The sequence below is a fragment of the Fringilla coelebs genome (genome assembly GCF_963513975.1).
Source record: "Fringilla coelebs genome assembly, contig: SCAFFOLD_40, whole genome shotgun sequence".
Classification (NCBI taxonomy): domain Eukaryota; kingdom Metazoa; phylum Chordata; class Aves; order Passeriformes; family Fringillidae; genus Fringilla; species Fringilla coelebs.
In genome coordinates, this window is record NW_028167217.1 from 893,626 (window position 1) to 911,331 (window position 17,706).

Here is a 17,706-nt window from a genome sequence, read left to right on the forward strand (position 1 = left end):
GATTTGGGGCTCCCGAGGGGTCCCAGGCCGACCCTGAACTGAGGTCTGGGGGTTTCAGGAGGAGGGGGCACAGCAGGGGTTCCCCCTCCCCCCATCTCTTTTTTGGGGGTCTCCCATGGTGCCCCCTCCCCAAAAAGCTCTGAGGGCCCCCTGAAGTGGGTCCTGTTCCACCAACCGGTGCCCCCTGATCCAGGATGGCCCCAGTGAGTCTGGGGGGAATTTGGGGTGGGGTTTGAGAATTTGGGGCATTTTTGGGACGGTTTTTTGGAAGGTTTTTGGGGATTTGGAGGTAGCTTTTTTGGGCTTTGGGGGACCTGGGAATTATTGGTTTTTTGGAGGAGAATTATTGGGTTTTGGGGAGATTTTGGATTTTGAGGGATTTTATTGGGGTTTTCCTGGGGGTTTGGTTTTTGGGGGGAATTTATTGGAATTTTTGGGAGTTTTTTTAAATTTTGGTGCATTCCACTGGGATTTTGTGGGATTCTCTGGGGTTTCAGGGTATCTTATTTTAATTTTGGGGGAATTTTGGGAGATTTTAGTTGAAATTTTGGGGCCCTTGGATAGTCTGAGGAGGCTTTGGGATTGTTCCCGGGTGTGGGGAAGGGTTGCGAGGCAAGAAAATCTCCTTTAAACCCACAAATGTCCCTATTACACACACAACATCCCAATTAAATCTCACAAAACCCTGTTAGAGCACCCTAGAATCACAGTAAAAGTCCACAATATCTATTGAAATCCTAACAGCCCCCCAAAATCCCAATTAAGCCCCACAAATCCCCCCAAAATGTCCCCATAACAATAAAACATCACACAAAATCCCTCCCAAGACCTAAAGAAATCCTGGGAACACTGAAAAAAATCCACAAAACCCCCCAAAATCGCACAAAAATCTCAAAAAACCCCCCAAAATTCCTTAAATAACCCAGACCTTTAAAGAATGCCTGTGAATGCCTCCATAGTTCCAATAAAACCACTCAAAATCCTGCAGAAATTCCAATAAGACCCCCAAAAATTCGAGGGAATCCTAAAAATCCCAGTAATTCCTCCCAAAATTATAATAAATAAAAAATAAATTCAATAAACCTCCAAAAGCCTCCAGTTAAACACCTCCCCCCAAAGCGCCTTTGGCTGATTTTGGGCCGAATCTGGTGGGATTTAGGCTAGTTTTGATAATTTTAGAATAAACTGGGTAGTTTTACAATGGGTTTTAGATCCCTTTGGCTGATTTCAAGCCTCTTTGGGTAATTTTAGTTAGATCCAAGCCTTCTTAGGGTGATTTTAAGTTCCATTGTAAGCATTTCAAGGCAGTCTGGGTGATTTTAGGTCTCTGTGGCTGATTTTATGTGAAAGCAGGTGGGTTTTGGGGCAGACTTAAAGCCCATTTGGGTGATTTTAGGCCAAACGAGGCACATTCAGGGTGGATTTATGCCCATTTCAGAGAATTTAGGAGTGAATTTAGGTCGTTTTGTGTGGGTTGTAAAAGAATTTGGGCACTTTTGGTTCCATTTGGCGGATTTTAGGCCAAATCTGCTAATTTCAGTTGCATTTGAGGCCCTTTTTGGTGACTTTAAACCAAACCGGGCCCTTTTAGGACCGTGTGTCCCCTTGGCCCCGCCCCTTTCCCCTCACGGTTCTGCCCTTGGCCCCGCCCCTTTCCCCTCACGGTTCTGCCCTTGGCCCCGCCCCTTTCCCTCACGGTTCTGCCCTTGGCCCCGCCCCTTTCCCCTCACGGTTCCCGCCCTTTCCTCGCCCCCTTTCCCCTCACGGTTCAGCCTTCGGGAACGGGGGGAGGAAGAGGAGGTGTTTTGCGGAAAATATCAAAAACTCCACAACTTGTGAAAGTTGTAAAGTCGGTATGTTTATTGCAGCGCTGGACGCATGTGGGGATTACTCCTCTCAAAAGGCATGTGTACTTCTGCAAACTTCAGGTCTCTTTTTATGGCTCTCTCAAAGACATATGCATATAATTTCACAACAGGTTCATACATATTCATTCTACTGATTTCATGTGACACTTGCTACTAATTCTTCAGAAGGAACTCTTGGGTCCGGTTGCCCTGCTCTTTCTGCTCTCTTCCTCCCCCCTTATCTCTTGTCCTTCGGCTGAAGCAGTCTCTCTAATTACAGGCCTTTCAAGAGAACAGGCAGTGAGACTAAACAGCAAGCTACAGACTTAATTCAAAGATGTACATTTTACCTAAATCAAATGGATTTCTACCTTGGAAAATTTCTACTCTGTCTCATTTCCCCTGTTTCCTAGAAAATAAGTAAATTCTTTTACTTAATGCAAACTCTTACAACCATAAGTGTCTCTCAATGCTTTAGCACGTACGTTTGATAAGTAGGTTAACACAGTTATAAGCTGTAGTATTCTCTAATTTCAATTTAACAATAAAAGGATAACCTTAAACTTACTTTAACTAATATAACATCGTTGTTACCAATTTTTGCAGCAGTACAAGCAGTTCTCAGGCACACACAACCTTTACTAGTATATATGAGCACAGTTTTTTGATCAGTGACTGGGTGAATTTTGAAGTGGCACTCTGTTCAGTGTCTAGACACACATCTTGGACTTAATAGTACTGCTTTCACAAATGAATCTCAGCTGTTCTCTAGTAATGCAGGATTCTAAGTTTACTGTTTGCTACTTCTCATTCATTTTTCGTGCTTACAGTCTATGTTCTGAAGGGTAGAGCACTGTTTTTTCATTATTTAATCTTAGTGCAATTATGGGATGGATAGCATAAACAGTGCTATTAGCTATGGTAAGTACAAAGGCAGTGGCTACATTAGAAGCAGGATTATAGGTGAAATTTACTATCGTTTACTAGGATTGAAACTTTTTTTTCAAAATCAATTGCATTATCTTAGACCACTTTCTAAATTTCAGCTGGAAAATTACTTTCACCCCCTTCCCGTATGATCAGAGCTGCTGTTGCCTGCATCTACAACTGTGCTTGTATACAACTGAAAGCTAAAGACACATTATCACATTATCTTGAACTGTACTAAGTGCTTCTACTATTAACTTGTGGTCTTGGTCCCTGGCTCTTTCTTACTTTGGCAGTGCTTTTGAAATCTGCCACTGCCTAGTTCTCAATGCTGGTAGAGATGACTGTAAAGGCTGCTTCAATTTTGTTAGGCTGCTTGCTGCAGTGGCCAGCTTATTCATCAGTATTTCTGAATCAATTCTATTTAGAACTCCTAATCTTGTCTCTAATATGTTAGTTAGATCTTTTCTTATTCTGCTCTTAAGGTATACTTGTCTTTGTAACTACGCTGTGCAGCTCTCAAAGGATGTTCTTAGGAAAGAGGGGCAGGCTGGTTGGATTTTTGAGATGTTAATTTGCATTAGCAACTCTTTTGAAGTGTCTACAGTTCTTGTTCTTGCTACTCTTGCTCTTTATATACTTGATCTCTATGAATTAATACAGTGGACAGATTTAAATCTTTTATCTCAGAAAGTTCTCTCATGGATCTATATATCTGATTAGAAGTCTGGGACTAAGGCCATTCAGCATTGCTTTGAATAGAGGTACTCTCTAATTTTAAGACTTCAATTATAATTATATACAAAACAATTCTGTAAGTGAAAGTATGAACAACCCTCGACTGCAATATACTCATTTTGCTTGAGTAAGTTTCAGTCTCAGTTCACTGTCTCTTGGTGTCACTCTCCAAGGGGGCTTCTGAGGCCTTCTTCACTAGAGAGTGATGGATCCAGGCATTCTGCTCTTTGATCTTGATTGCAGTGAGGGTGGTGAGAAGCACCTGGAATGGTCTTCTTTACTGTGGTTCTAAAGTCTTTTCTGCAAGAGGCTTAACATATACATAATCTCTAGGCTGTATGTTATGCAGTGGCCCATCTAACTCCCTGCTCCAAGTTCCAGCCACATGTTTCTCAATTTTTCTGAGCAGTTTGCTTAAAGCTACCATGTAGGTCGCCAGTGTTACTTCTTTAATGTGGTGGGCATTCTTTTTATGTTCTATAAAGCATTTCAAAGGGACTTAGACTTTCTTTAGCTCTAGGTTTAGTTTAAATTTGCAACAGTGGTAGTGGAAGTGCTTGTGGCTAGGGTAGATTAACTTCTTGCCCGAGTCTTACAATCTGCTGCTTAATCAAATGATTCATTTTCTCTACTTGGCTGCTTGAGTGGGGGGGTATGGAGTGTGAAGTTCCCAATCTATGCCCAGGTGGCTACTAATCTGTTGCACTATTTTGGAAATAAAATGTGATCTTCTCTCTGAGGATATTGTGGCTGGAACTCCAAAGCGTGGTATTATTTCTTGTAATAACACCCTGGTCACCTCTCGAGCTTTGGCAGTTCTGGTGGGGAACATTTCTGGCCACCTTGAAAATGTGTCTGTCAATACTAATAAATACTGATATCCCCCTTTTCTTGGGAGTTCTTAAAAGTCAATTTGCCACTGCTGTCTAGGCTCATGGCTTCTCCTAATCTGACCGAGTTTCACCTTGGGGGTATTTTTGGGGTTAGTCTGGAGGCAAAGATCACACTGTCGGGTCACTTGAGTAATAGTGGCATATAAATTTCTAGCAACAATTCTTTCAATCAAGTAGGCATATAGGGCATCTATTCTTCAGTGTGCTTTCTGGTGTTCTTCCTTTACTAGTGACTACAAGAAATGGGAATGGATTACTAGCTTCTTTTCAATGGTAGCTTACCTTTCTTGGTTATATGGTCCTTTTTTGATCTTCAATCAATTTTCTATCTCTCTTATTATATTCTGGCTTACTTTCAAGGGAAATTTGTCCATCTGGAATTAGGGTTCACTTCACTTTTTGCTGCTTCTTTTGCCTCTCTGTCCGCCAGCTCATTTCCTTCTTCCAATTCTGAGCTCACTCTTTGGTGTGCCTTAATATGCATAAGTGCTACCTTTTCAGCTGAACTGCTTCCAACAGCTGGATTATCTCTTGTGCATGTTTGATGTTCTTTCTCTGTGAGGTCAGCAGTCCTCTCTCTTTCTAGATGGCTCTATGTGCATGCACGACTCGAGCATATGTGCATGCATAGCTCGAGCCTGTGTAGATGTTTATTTTCTTTTTTTTTGTCATTTCTAAGGCACAGGTCAGGGCAATTATCTCGGCCTTCTGCGCAGAGGTACCTGTTGGTAAGGGTGTGGATTCTGTTACCTCTCTTCAGGTGGTCACTGTGTACCCAGCATGTCGCTTTCCACTGGCAATGCAGCTGCTCCCGTCAGTGAACCAGGTCTCTGCATCATCCTGAGGAGTGTCTTTCCAGTCTGCGCGGCTGGAGTAGGTAGCTTCAATGGTCTCCAGGCAATCGTGGTGTAGTGCTTCTCCTTGATTTCCACTGAGAAAGGAAGCTGGGTTGACAATATTAGTCACTACTATCTCTACATCATCTTGCTCTACCATGATGGCCTGGTATTTCAGGAACTTCTGTGGTGAAAGCCAGTGGCCACCCTTTACTTCCAGTACTGTGGACATGGTATGGGACACTAGCACAGTCATTTTCTGTCCCAGGGTAAACTTGCGTGTTTCTTGAATATTCAGCATGACTGCTGCTACAGCTCTGAGGCAACCTGGCCATCCTTTGGCTCTTGCATCTAGCTGCTTGGAGAAGTAAGCAACTGCCCTTCGGTATGGACCTAAGTCCTGAGCCAGTATTCCCAAGGCAATTTCCTGTTTTTCATGGGAAAACAGAAAGAATGGTTTACTTACATCTGGCAGTCCCAGGGCTGGAGCTGACATGAGGGCACTCTTTAGCTGGTGAAAGGCCTGTGTGACTTCTTTTGTGCACTGGAGATCTCTGTTTCCATTAGCAATAAGAGCATAGAGGAGTCTGACGAGCAGACCATTATTATAAATCTACAGCTGGCACTACTTTGCCATGCTTAAGAAGGTTCGGAGTTCCTTTATCGTCTGGGGTTTTGGGGGTTGGCGGATGGCTTCTTTGTGAGCTTGCTCTAAAGTCTGTTGCCCAGCACTTACCTAGTACACTAGGTAGATTACTTTCCGTTTTACTACCTGTGCCTTCTTTGATACTCTGTATCTTTGGAGTCTTAGGAAATTCAAAAGGTTTTCTGTCTAGGCCACACATGCTTCTCTCCTCTGAGTGGCTATTAGAAGATCATCTACGTACTGCAACAGCTTCCCTTCCTGTAGAGTTTCTTAGGACTCCAGATCTTTTGCAAGTTGCTCCCCAAACAGAGTGGGGGGGAATTTGAAGCTTTGAGGCACCTGGACTATGTGAGCTGGGTTTTGCACTGCTTTTAGGGCTTTCTCATTTGAATGCAAAAATTTTCTGCCTGGCTTCGTGGATAGGGAGGCAGAAGAAGGCATCTCTCAGGTCTAAAACAGTAAACCAGATTAGCTCAGGTGTTAAACAAGTTAGTGAAATATATGGATTTGCTGCCACAGGGTATAAATTCTTCATTATTTTATTGACAGCTCTCAATCTAGTACTATCAGTTATTGAGCTGATTTCTTCCCTATCTTCTTTTCAGGGAGTACTGCTTAATTCTCACTGGTTGTGTTCTTTGTTTAAGCTTGATTACTATGGGGGGGCATTCTTCACTTTCTTTGGTACAGCAGAGGCCTATACTCTCCAAAAAACTTGTTCTAATATCTCTTAACTAATTTCTTATTTCATTTCAATGGCTGTTAATGATAACATCTTTATATCATTTGCCTCCAGAGTAACCTCTTCATTTGAGAATGTTCAGCGAATTGGGCATATATAAAAGCTCTTAAGTATACATGTTACTTTAAAGGTTTGCAAAAGTATGCCTTCTCAGACTGGCCAGTTGTTCTTCATCTTACAACATAGTCATTCTCCACAGGTACTAAAGCTTTATTTAAAACTGAATCTATGGCTCCCATATCAACTAAAATTCCACCCTTTTCTTTTCTTCTGGTCTCACTGCCTCTCGTAGAGGGGTCTGTTCCCTCCTAGTCCTGGGTGAAATTGGACTGCTAGGAGGGGGATGGGTGCGAATAGGTATACCTTTGGAGCTTGAGTCTTCTTCTTTTTTGGGGAGGTTTTCTTTATCCTCCTGTACTTTAGGAGGAGCCTTTAACAAATTATATGTACTCATTTTGCGAGTTGTAATCGCTTTGCATTTCAGTATGATAAACTTTGCCTGACCAGTGGGTCTGAGGGCGGTCTGATCTCACAGTCCCTTTGCTATTCTTGGTGATTTCTTAAAACAAAAACACACTAACATACGGGACTGTCTCATTTACTTTCTTATTTTAAAACAGCATTAACTGCAATAAAGTCTTATAAATCTTTTTCTTTTCTGAGCCGCCTCTACTGGCAGCTTTCTCCCAATGAGCCCCTCCCAAAGGGGATAGTTCAGGAGCTTCTTTGCTCTGGTTAGTTCTCATTATCTCCTTCTCCTTATACTATCTTGTTTCCACTCAAGCTTCACAGTGTCTTTTCTCAGTTTTTCCTCACAACACAGACTTCCAGGTGGCAGGTACTTCAGGTTCAGAATTGGCTTGATCAGGAACTTTGAATTCACACTTAAGGCACACAACAGCAATATCAGCACCTCTGCATTGCACACAAGGTGCCAGCCTCTCAATGCACTAAAAGCTCCCAGGAACTGCCTGCGGGCTATTCCTTTGGCGTTTATCACTTTGGCGTTTATCACTTCTACTTCGGGTTTTCTCAGTCTAAACTTACTATATTACCAGCTGAAGTCTGATGAACTCATTCGGCTCTTCTATCTAAACTCTGGTTTACAAAATCTTAGTATTTTCTAGTTCTCTTCCTGCACAATCTAATTCAAGCATTGTTTCTACTGACACTCACTTTACTGCATTGCAACAGGCTGTGGTTGTTACAGCAAAAAACTTTGATATGCCTGCAAACACAGACAGACACACACACACACCACCTCTCATCTCAAATTCACAAGAGTCAGGGCTTGAATTGCTGGGGGGGAATTCTTGGAATTCCTTTAATTTGTTTTACTACAGTTAAACATAAATCACCATACCGTAGCTCTTTTGTGTAAAATGCTACACTTGTTGCAAACAAATACCTAAAACTTCTACAAACGCTACTATACAATTTGAGCATCAAATTACCTCAATGTGGGGGAAGAACCACACAAACTCACTGGGAAAGGGCATATCTCTCAAAGTGCTCACTTTTCTTAATACAACACGGCATACAATACTTCAGCATTTACCTATATCAGCTTTCTCTGGTTCTCACACACCCTGCAGACAATCAAAATAACAGCACACAGTAAAATTCTAGAGACCAAGTCTAACTACCAGGCAGAAGAGGAACTCCCTGAGCTCGTACTCACGGTTAAAATGTGCCCGATCTACACAAATCACTACCTCTAAACACAATAAATACTCTCACCAACGTTTCTCCGCTTGTTCCACTTTTCTGCAGGGCACTCCCTGCCCTCACAGCCTGCCTCGGCCGGTGCCTCAGGCCTCACTCGGCCCTTTCAGTCGCGGGTAGAAACCCCCCCGCACTGTAGATATACTCATTTTGTACACCATGCACTCGCACAATTACAAACATACTAACATTAATTACACAATGCATTAACTATACAACGATACAGTGTCTGGACACCACACACACACACACACACACACACACACATGCGAGTCCACTCGAACCCACCCCCAGGGTCGCTGGTGGCCGCTCTATCAGACAATGGACTCACCTCTCCCAGTCGCTCTATTGACCAGGCCACAGGCTGAGCACTCAGATGTCTCTGAGTGACTTATTCAGCCTTCTTATCTCCCGGGGCCCTCTTAATACATACCGAATTCCGCACACCAGCAGGTCCTTTGTCTGTCTCTGCAGGAGGCCAGCCGAGACTAGCACTAGAGGAGCTCCTCAGGGAAGATCCCGGGGTGCGCCTAGGAGGGTCCGTTAATCCCTTCTGCCCTGTGGAGACAGAGATCGTCCTGCCGCGGTCGCCAGAATGTTTTGCGGAAAATATCAAAAACTCCACAACTTGTGAAAGTTGTAAAGTCTGTGTGTTTATTGCAGCGCTGGATGCATGCGGGGATTACTCCTCTCAAAAGGCATGCGTATCTCTGCAAACTTCAGGTCTCTTTTTATGGCTCTCTCAAAGACATATGCATATAATTTCACAATAGGTTCATAGATATTCATTCTACTGATTTCATGTGACACTTGCTACTAATTCCTCAGAAGGATCTCTTGGGTCAGGTCGCCCTGCTCTGTCTGCTCTCTTCCTCCCCCCCTTATCTCTTGTCCTTCGGCTGAAGCAGTGTCTCTAATTACAGGCCTTTCAAGAGAACAGGCAGTGAGACTAAACAGCAAGCTACAGACTTAATTCAAAGATGTACATTTTACCTAAATCAAAATGGATTTCTACCTTGGAAAATTTCTACTCTCTCTCAGAGGGAGGGAGGAAGAGGCTGAGCAGCAGCAGGAAACACCTGGAGTAGGGAGAGGGAACCCTGAAGTGGCCGCAGCCCCTGGAGCATTGCCCCCTTCCCGCAGGTGCCCGGGGAGGGGGAGCTCTGCCCAAACCTGCCGGGGGGTGCCTGGGTTTGGGGTTTTTTGGGGGGGGATGTTTGGAGCTGGCAGGGCTCCAAAGCCGAGCCGCAGATGGCCCTCGGGGGGACATCGGGGGTCCCTGGGAGGTGTTTTTGGGGGGTCCCGGTGTGGATAGCGGCAGAGCCCCGGCGGGGGGCGGGGGGATGCGGGTCCCCCCGTGGTGGGGGTTGGGCTTCCCGGCCGGGGCCTCCGAGCTCTGCTGGGGCCACGTGGGCACCGGGCGGGAGCGGCGGCACTGGCAGGGGTGCACCGGTTTTGGGGAGCCCCAGGAGAGCCGCTGCTTCCCTGAGCAGGAGCCCAGAGAGAGGAGAGCCCCAGAAGGGCAAAGCGGGGACCCCGAGATGGGGGTGTCCCCTGGGATTGCTGGAACCCCGGCAATGGGGGGTGCTGGGGCTGGAGGGGCAGGATGGCCAAGAAGGTGGTTCGGGGGTGCCGGTGCTGGGAGTGGCTGCTCCCAGTATGAGCCCAGTCCCTCCCAATATGAGTCCAGTTGGTCCCACTATGAGCCCAGTTGATCCCATTAGGATCCTTGTCACTTCCCCTCACTCCCTGCAGGATCCCTCTTGCTCCCAGTATGAGCCCAGTCCCTCCCAGTCATTCCCTATGACGATGCAATTTTCTTCCAGCAAGGTCCCAGTTGCTCCCAGTTCTTCCCACTTTGATCATTGTGTTCCCAGTTCCCCCAGTTGTCCCCTAGCATAGTCCTAGGCACTCCCAGTATGATGCCAGTCCCTCCCAGCAGGGCCCCAGTCATTTCCACTTGCCCCCAGTGTGTTCCCAGTTCCCCCAGCACATTTCCAGTTGCTCCCAGTCTGGTCCCAGTCACCACACCTATGGTCTCAGACCATATACTTCCAGTATATCGCAGTGTCCCTAAACATTCTCGTAGTCATTGCCAGGCACTCTTATTTACCTGTGTGGTTCACGTGCCCCCAGTTTTCTCCCAGTTGCTCCCAGGTGCTCTAATTATGTCCCCAATCGCTCCGTTTCAACCCCAGTATGATCCCAGTAAGCTCCAGTTTGATCCCAGTCACATGCCAGCCTCTCCCAGTGTGGTCCCAGTATAATCCCAGTTGCTTCCGTCTCTCACAGTGTGGTCCCAGCTGCCTCCAGCATGGTTCCAGTTGCTTCCTAGATCAATCCAGTCAGTCCCAGTATGATGCCAGTTGCTTCCAGTGTGCTCCCAGTTGCTCCATTCAGGCCCAGTATGGGGGATGATGTGCAGGGTGTGTTTCCAGTTGCTCTCAGATACTCCCAGTATTAGTGCAGTCCCTCCCAGTATGATCCAAAGATGAGCCCAGTGTGCTCCCAGTCCCTGCCAGTATGCACCAGTTGTACTCCACATGGTTCCAGTTGCTCTCTTTCACCCTCACTTTCATTCCAGCCAAGCGTAGCCCAGTTCCCTCCAGCATGTTCCCAGTCACTCGCAGTTCCTTCCAGTATGATCCCATTTGGTCAGAACCACTCCCAGTCAGCCTCAGTGTAGTGGCACTCACTGCCAGTATGATCAATGTCAGCTCCATCATGATCCCAGTTGATCCCAGTATAAGCCCAGTTGTTTCCAATCACCCCCGCATGCAGCCAGACACTCCCAGTTCCTCTCTTTTTGGGGGATGTTTGCAGAATGGAGCTTTTGGGATTGCTGGGACTGCCAGCAGCCTGGGGAGGGCAGGCACCGAGGAGAAGGGGGACCCCCAGTCCAAGTGTGACCCCCAGCAGGTGGGACAGGGGGGAACCCCGAACACCAGAGAGGAGGGACCAGAGACAGGGAACTCCTGGGAGGCTTTTTCAGAGCTGAGCCTTGGTTTTTGGGAGGTTTTTCTGGAGCCCAGATGGCTGGTGACTTCTAGAGATTGACTTGGACAGAGGGACCTTCAAACTCAGCGTGCTCATCCCTTGTTTTCCCCAAACCAGGAATTCCCATTGCCAACCCCTTGGAGGCGATGAGGAAGAGGAAGATGCCCTGGGGCACTGAGGCAGGTAAGGATGGGATAGCATCCAATGCACACAGGATGAGGACACCTGTACAGATCTGCCAGCTATCAGCACTCACCATCTGAAGGCAGAGTGGACCAAGGCGCAGAAACTGGAGGCGATAAGAATGGACTAAAACCACAACCAAGGAATCTGCAGGCTCTAAAAAGGCAGATCCAAGGAGGAGCCATGCTAAACAGTTCTTGGAACATGTAAACTAGTTTGGGGAAAAGTTTGCTATGTATGAGGGTCTATGAATATTTAACAGGCTGATGTAAGGGAAAAGGTATTTCAGGGGTATCCCCGAAGGTAACAGGGTGCTCCTGGCTGAGTGCCAAGATGCACCCAGCCGTAATAACCTTTGCTCCCTGGTCCTGGTCTCCCATAGTCCTTTATTAAACTTTTTACATTTTCACAGGAGAGTGAACGTGTTTTTCACATTTATGAATGGTTGAAGTTTTTTCATTTTTCATGGGAGGGAGTTTTGAAGAGCTACAAGTGGCTAATCTGCCTGCAACAAGAACCATTCCAAGGGCTCTTGTGAACTTTCCCGACACGTCTGCTCCAGCTTATGGAAGGTAAAGCCCTGGAGGCTCGTTATGGACGGTTATGGATGATTGCATGCAGCACCTCAATGCCCTGGATCAGCGGTGCCCCCTCCTGTGAACCCCCACATTTTCCAGTTGCTGTGAAGCTGCCTGTGGCTGCTCTCTTTGCATCAAGCCTGGCAGCAGACGCACCTTCAGAGGCTTCGTCCTCTGTGTAAGCATCTGTGTTGGACCGGCCTGTCCCTCCGTGGAGGCGACACAGCTTGACAGCTGATTGCAGGCGCCTCCTGGCTGACCGCTTTGAAATTCGGTGTTTTTCTGGGACACAGCGTTTTTCACAGGCCCATTTGCGTTTGGTCGGGGGCTTCCCGCTGGGGCTCATAACGCCTGTCTCCCCCTGCATGTGCCAGCGGCTTGGGGGAGGTGGCTCCCCGAGGTGCTGTCTCTGGCCCCAAGCCTAGAGGGGATGAGGATGGTGCCGAGGAGCAGAGATCAGGAACACTGTTGTTTGCGGGAGGCACAGTGGATGGCAGACATTGCTCGCTTGTTCTGGGGAACGAGGACCCCCAGATCCAGAATGAAGATCCCCAGGAAAGCTTCTTCCCAGCAGCCTGCATGCATCAGTGGTTCGGGGGGAAGGGTGGGAGGAGGTGTTCAGTCAGTCCTGCTGCCAAGGCACTGGCAGCATGCTGGGGGCAGGCTATGAGAACAAAGACCCTGCCCCGCGGGCCGGGTCTGGGCCATTTGGCTCGTTTCTCTGGGCTGGGGCCTCTGCCATGCTCACTGCCGGGTTGGGGGGCTTTGATCCCCCTGCCCGGACCCAGGCCACTGTTCTGTGGGCCAGGTCTGGGGTCCTTGGTCCACCCACCTGGACCAGGGCCCCCGCAGGGTCCTAAAACCTGCTGTTGCTGTTTCTATGAAATAGAAAAATAACTAAATAAATAAAATAAAAAGGTGGAAAGAGCTAGCTAGCTCAAAGTGTTGGAAAACCATGAGTCAGCCTCAGCCAAAGTGGTTCAATTAAGGGCAGTGGCCAGGGAATTCCAGAAATTTTTTCAATATTGTTTGGTAATTATCAATGGATTTCTAAATAATTGTTGATTATTTTTCTTTAGCTGTTCTTTGTTTCAGGGTTCTGCAAGTCTGTTTCAGGACCAAAAGGGACCTTTCGGAGATGTCAAAGAGCAACATCTCCAGTCAATGGACCTTTTCCTGAAACTCAGCTGTTTGGACTTGAAACAGTGAACTTTTTTAGCACTGTTGTTTGGGTTTCTGATAATGTAAGCCTTGTTTTAGTGATATGATAGAAGTTGATAGAAGTTCTACAGAATGATCTTATTGATCATTCCACATCAGCACTTGATTGAGGTTTTGATTGGCAGCAGATAAACCTCTGGAGACGTGTTTGTTCTCTCTTCTGCAGGGGCCCAGCAGAAGAATTACAAACACCGTTTCTTTTTATTTTTAATTAAATAAAAAAGGGTGAAATGTGGCAGTCATATTTTCTGGAAAAATCTCCTTGCCAGGATTCTTCCCCTGGGAAACTGAGAAGCTTCAGAGAAAAAGGAAAACACCTGGGAAACTGAGAAGCTTCAGAGAAAAAGGAAAACAATATTATCTCATTTGCTTCTCCTGTTTTGCTGCTTTGGAATGTGGTTGGAGATGGTTTATCCAACAGGTGGTTGTTTCATTGGTTTCTGGTGTGAATTGTTTTTACTTTATGGCCAATTACAGGCAAGCTGTGTTGAGGCTCTGGAAAGAGTCACAAGTTTTTCATTAGTATCCTTTAGCCTTCTGTAAGTATCCTTTCTGTATTCTTTAGTATAGTTTAGTATAGTTTAGTTTAGTATTCTTTAATAAAATATAGTATCATAAAATAATAAATTAGCCTTCTAAGAACATGGAGTCAGATCCATCATTCCTTCCTTCATCTGGGAAGCCCGCAAATACAAGACTATATAACAAAGTTACTATAACAAATGGTCCCAGCCCATATTTGATCCCACTCCAGTTGATCCCAGTCTGTGTGGCCCTGATCCATATGGTCCCAGACTGTGCAGTCCCAGTCCATAGGATCCCAGTCTATATTTGATTGCAGTCCATATTTGATCCCAGACTGTGTGGTCCTGCACACACTCCCAGGGTCTGGAACTCCAGTTCCAAGCCAGGAAAAAATGTTCCTGCCCTTGAACTTCCTTCCTATCCTCCCAACTATTTATAATAAAATTATAAATCAACAAATTATAATTAAAATGAAATAAATTAGAATAAAAATGAAATGTAAAAATCTCAACTCTTCCTTACAATACTCCAATAATGATTCAAGCCAAAACAACTGTTTCCATGACATCACCAATAAATATAAACAAATTGTACACCAAGAAATACCTTTTGAAAGTTGTAACTCAATAACTAATATACATGAGATAAAAAATATCTAAAAAATCTAATAATCTAACACACCTTAGTAAAGCAATTAATATTACAAATATACTAAACACAAAATCAAACACCGCTATAATTTCTCATACATTTTAATCAAGCAATCTTTCATAACACCCGTGAGTACTCTAAAAAATTAAAATTATTTTTAAAAATTTAATTGCAAGTAGGTGGTTTTATTTGGATATTGATTTTTGGATTGTTTGGGTTAGATTATTTAAAAAATGGGATTTTTCTAGGAATTGAGTCAGCTGAGAAGGTGGCACTCTGCAAACAGAACTGACTGAAAATGAATGGGACAGAAATCAGTAAGTCTCAAAATTTTATTTGCTATCAAATACATCCCATCCAGCCAGTCTCACAATCCCCATCCCACCGCTCCAAACTGAGATCCCACTTCTCCCAGTCCCCTCCAAACCCCATCTCACCCTGCTGGCTATAGAATCCAGTGAGTTTGGCATGGGACTGAGGTTTTTTCAGGAGGGAACAAGTAATTTGAGGTGGGATTGAGCCCTTTTGCGTTAAAATTCAGTTGTTTTCAGTAGGGTTTGAGTGGTTTTGAGGTGACAGGTCGATCCCTCTTGGCTTTTGGAGTACAGAGAGATGGAGAAGATAAAAAAATTGAGGCCAAATCAAAAGGAAAACCAGCCAAGTTTGTTCCCAACATAGAGCACAGGGAATGGGGTCACCAGGGCTGTGCCCAATGTGGCTCCTCCAGTGGGGGATGGAGCTTGAGCAGTGCACAAAGCTCTTCCCACACTCGAGGCACTTGCAGGGCTTCCCTTACTGGTGGCTTTGTTGGTGTCGGGTCAAGTGAGAGCTCCTGGAGAAGCTCTTCCCACATTTCCCACACTCATAGGGCCTCTCCCCAGTGTGGATGTGCCGGTGGGTGATGAGGGTGGAGTTGTACTTGAATCCCTTCCCGCAGTCGGGGCAGCGGAAGGGCTTCTCCTCTGTGTGACTCAGATAGTGCAGGAGGAGATGGGAGTTCATCCAAAAACTCTTCCCACACTTGGAACACTCATAGGGCCTCTCCCCAGTGTGGATGGTTTGGTGGCAGATCAGGTGGGAACGCTGCTTAAAGCTCTTCCCACATTCCTCACACTCGTAGGGGCGTTCCCCAGTGTGGATCCTCTGGTGACAGATCAGGTCGGAGCTCCGTCCAAAGCTCTTCCCACATTCCCCACACTCATGGGCCCTCTCCCCAGTATGGATTTGTCGGTGCATGACAAGATGGGCATTTCGCCTGAAGCCCTGCCCGCAGTCGGGGCAGCGGAAGGGCCTCTCCTCTGAGTGTGAGCGCTGGTGCAGGAGGAGATTGGAGCTGGTCTGAAACCTCTTCTTGCATTGATCACACTTGTAGGGCCGTTCCCCAGTGTGGATCCTCTGGTGCTGGATCACGTTGGAGCTCCGGTTGAAGCTCCTTCCACACTCCTGGCACGCATACGGCCTCTCCCCAGTATGGGTTCTCTGGTGCCTGATCAGGTTGCAGCGCTTCCTGAAGCTCTTTCCACACTCCACACACTTGTGGGGCTTCTCCCCATCATGAACCTGCTCATGGAGCACCAGCTCCGAGCTCTGGCTCGATCTCTGGCCGCCTTCCTGGCCCAGGCTGGGTCTTTCCCCCTCACATCCCCGTGATCTGCGTTTGCAGCCCCTCCTTATGCGGGATCTCCGGGGCTTTTCCTCCCTGTTGGGTTCCTGTGCCATGGAGCCGGTCAAAACGGCCTCTTTCACCAGGTTCTGCCACGGGGATTTGTCCTCCCTGCTCTCCATGCTCAGCTCCTGCTCTGGGGGAGGAAGGACAAGGACAGGATGGGATTTGCCTCTGTGCCACAGGCAAGGGGAAGGAGATCCCCCCATGGCTGTCCTGCAGCCGGGGGCCATGCTGGGCTAGGAGACAGAGCAGGACAGAGCAGGAAAGGGGCGCTGACTTCCTCCTCACCTGCCTGTGTGTCCTGAGGCATCTTCCTCTTCCTCACAACCTCCGACGGGTTGGCAATGGGAAATCCTGGTTTGGGGAAAACAAGGGATGAGCATTTTGAGTTTGAAGGTCCCTTTGCCCAAGTTATCTCTGGAAGTCACCGGCCATCTGGGCTCCAGAAAACCCTCCAAAACACCAAGATTCAGCCGTGAAAAAGCCTCCCAGGAGTTCCCTGTCTCTGGTCCCTCCTCTCTGGTGTTCGGGGTTCCCCCCTGGGGGGTCCTGCTGGGGGTCACACTTGGACTGGGGGTCCCCCTTCTCCTCGGTGCCTGCCCTCCCCAGGCTGCTGGCAGTCCCAGCAATCCCAAAAGCTCCCCCCTATTTGCTCTCCCCATTTTGGGATGCCGGGGCTTTTTGGGCTCCCGGGGTCCCTTCTCCCCTCATTCTCTGCCCTGGGCTGCTGGGGCTCCAAGGAGTCCCCCCTGCCCCTCTCCAGGCTCTTGAGGGTCCTGCCAATGGCAGCATTCCCCCCTCTCTGGGCTCCCCACTTTGGGCTCCTGGGGGACACAGGGCTCTGCTCCTCCAGGCTGCCTCTGCCGGCAGCTGCCACTGGCACCCCCAGTGTCCCCCCAAGGGGCCTTTTCTGCTCAGCCTTGGACTGCTTCATTTTGCAAACATCCCCCCAAAAACCCAACTGGGAGGAACTGGCTCCATGCTGGGGGTGATTGGAAACAACTGGGCTTATACTGGGATCAACATGGATCATGCTGGATGTGACTGGGATCAGCCTGGCAGTGAGTTCCAATACACTGAGGCTGACTGGGAGTGCTTGGGAGCAAATGGGATCAGACTGGAAGGAACTGGGAGTGACTGGGAACATGCTGGAGGGAACGGGGCTACACTGGGAGATACTGGGAGTGACTGGAATGAAAGTGAGGGTGAAAGAGAGCAACTGGAACCATGAGGAGTACAACTGGTTCATACTGGCAAGGACTGGGAGCACACTGGGCTCATCTTTGGATCATACTGGGAGGGACTGGACTAATACTGGGAATATCTGAGAGCGACCAGGAACACACCCTGCACATCATCCCCCATACTGGACCTGACTGGGAGCAACTGAGAGCACATTGGAAGCAAATGGCATCATACTGGGATGGACTGGGTTGATCTAGGAGCCACTGGAACCATGCAGCCAGGACCATACTGGGAGAGACTGGAAGCAACTGGGATTATACTGGGACCACACTGGGAGAGGCTGGCA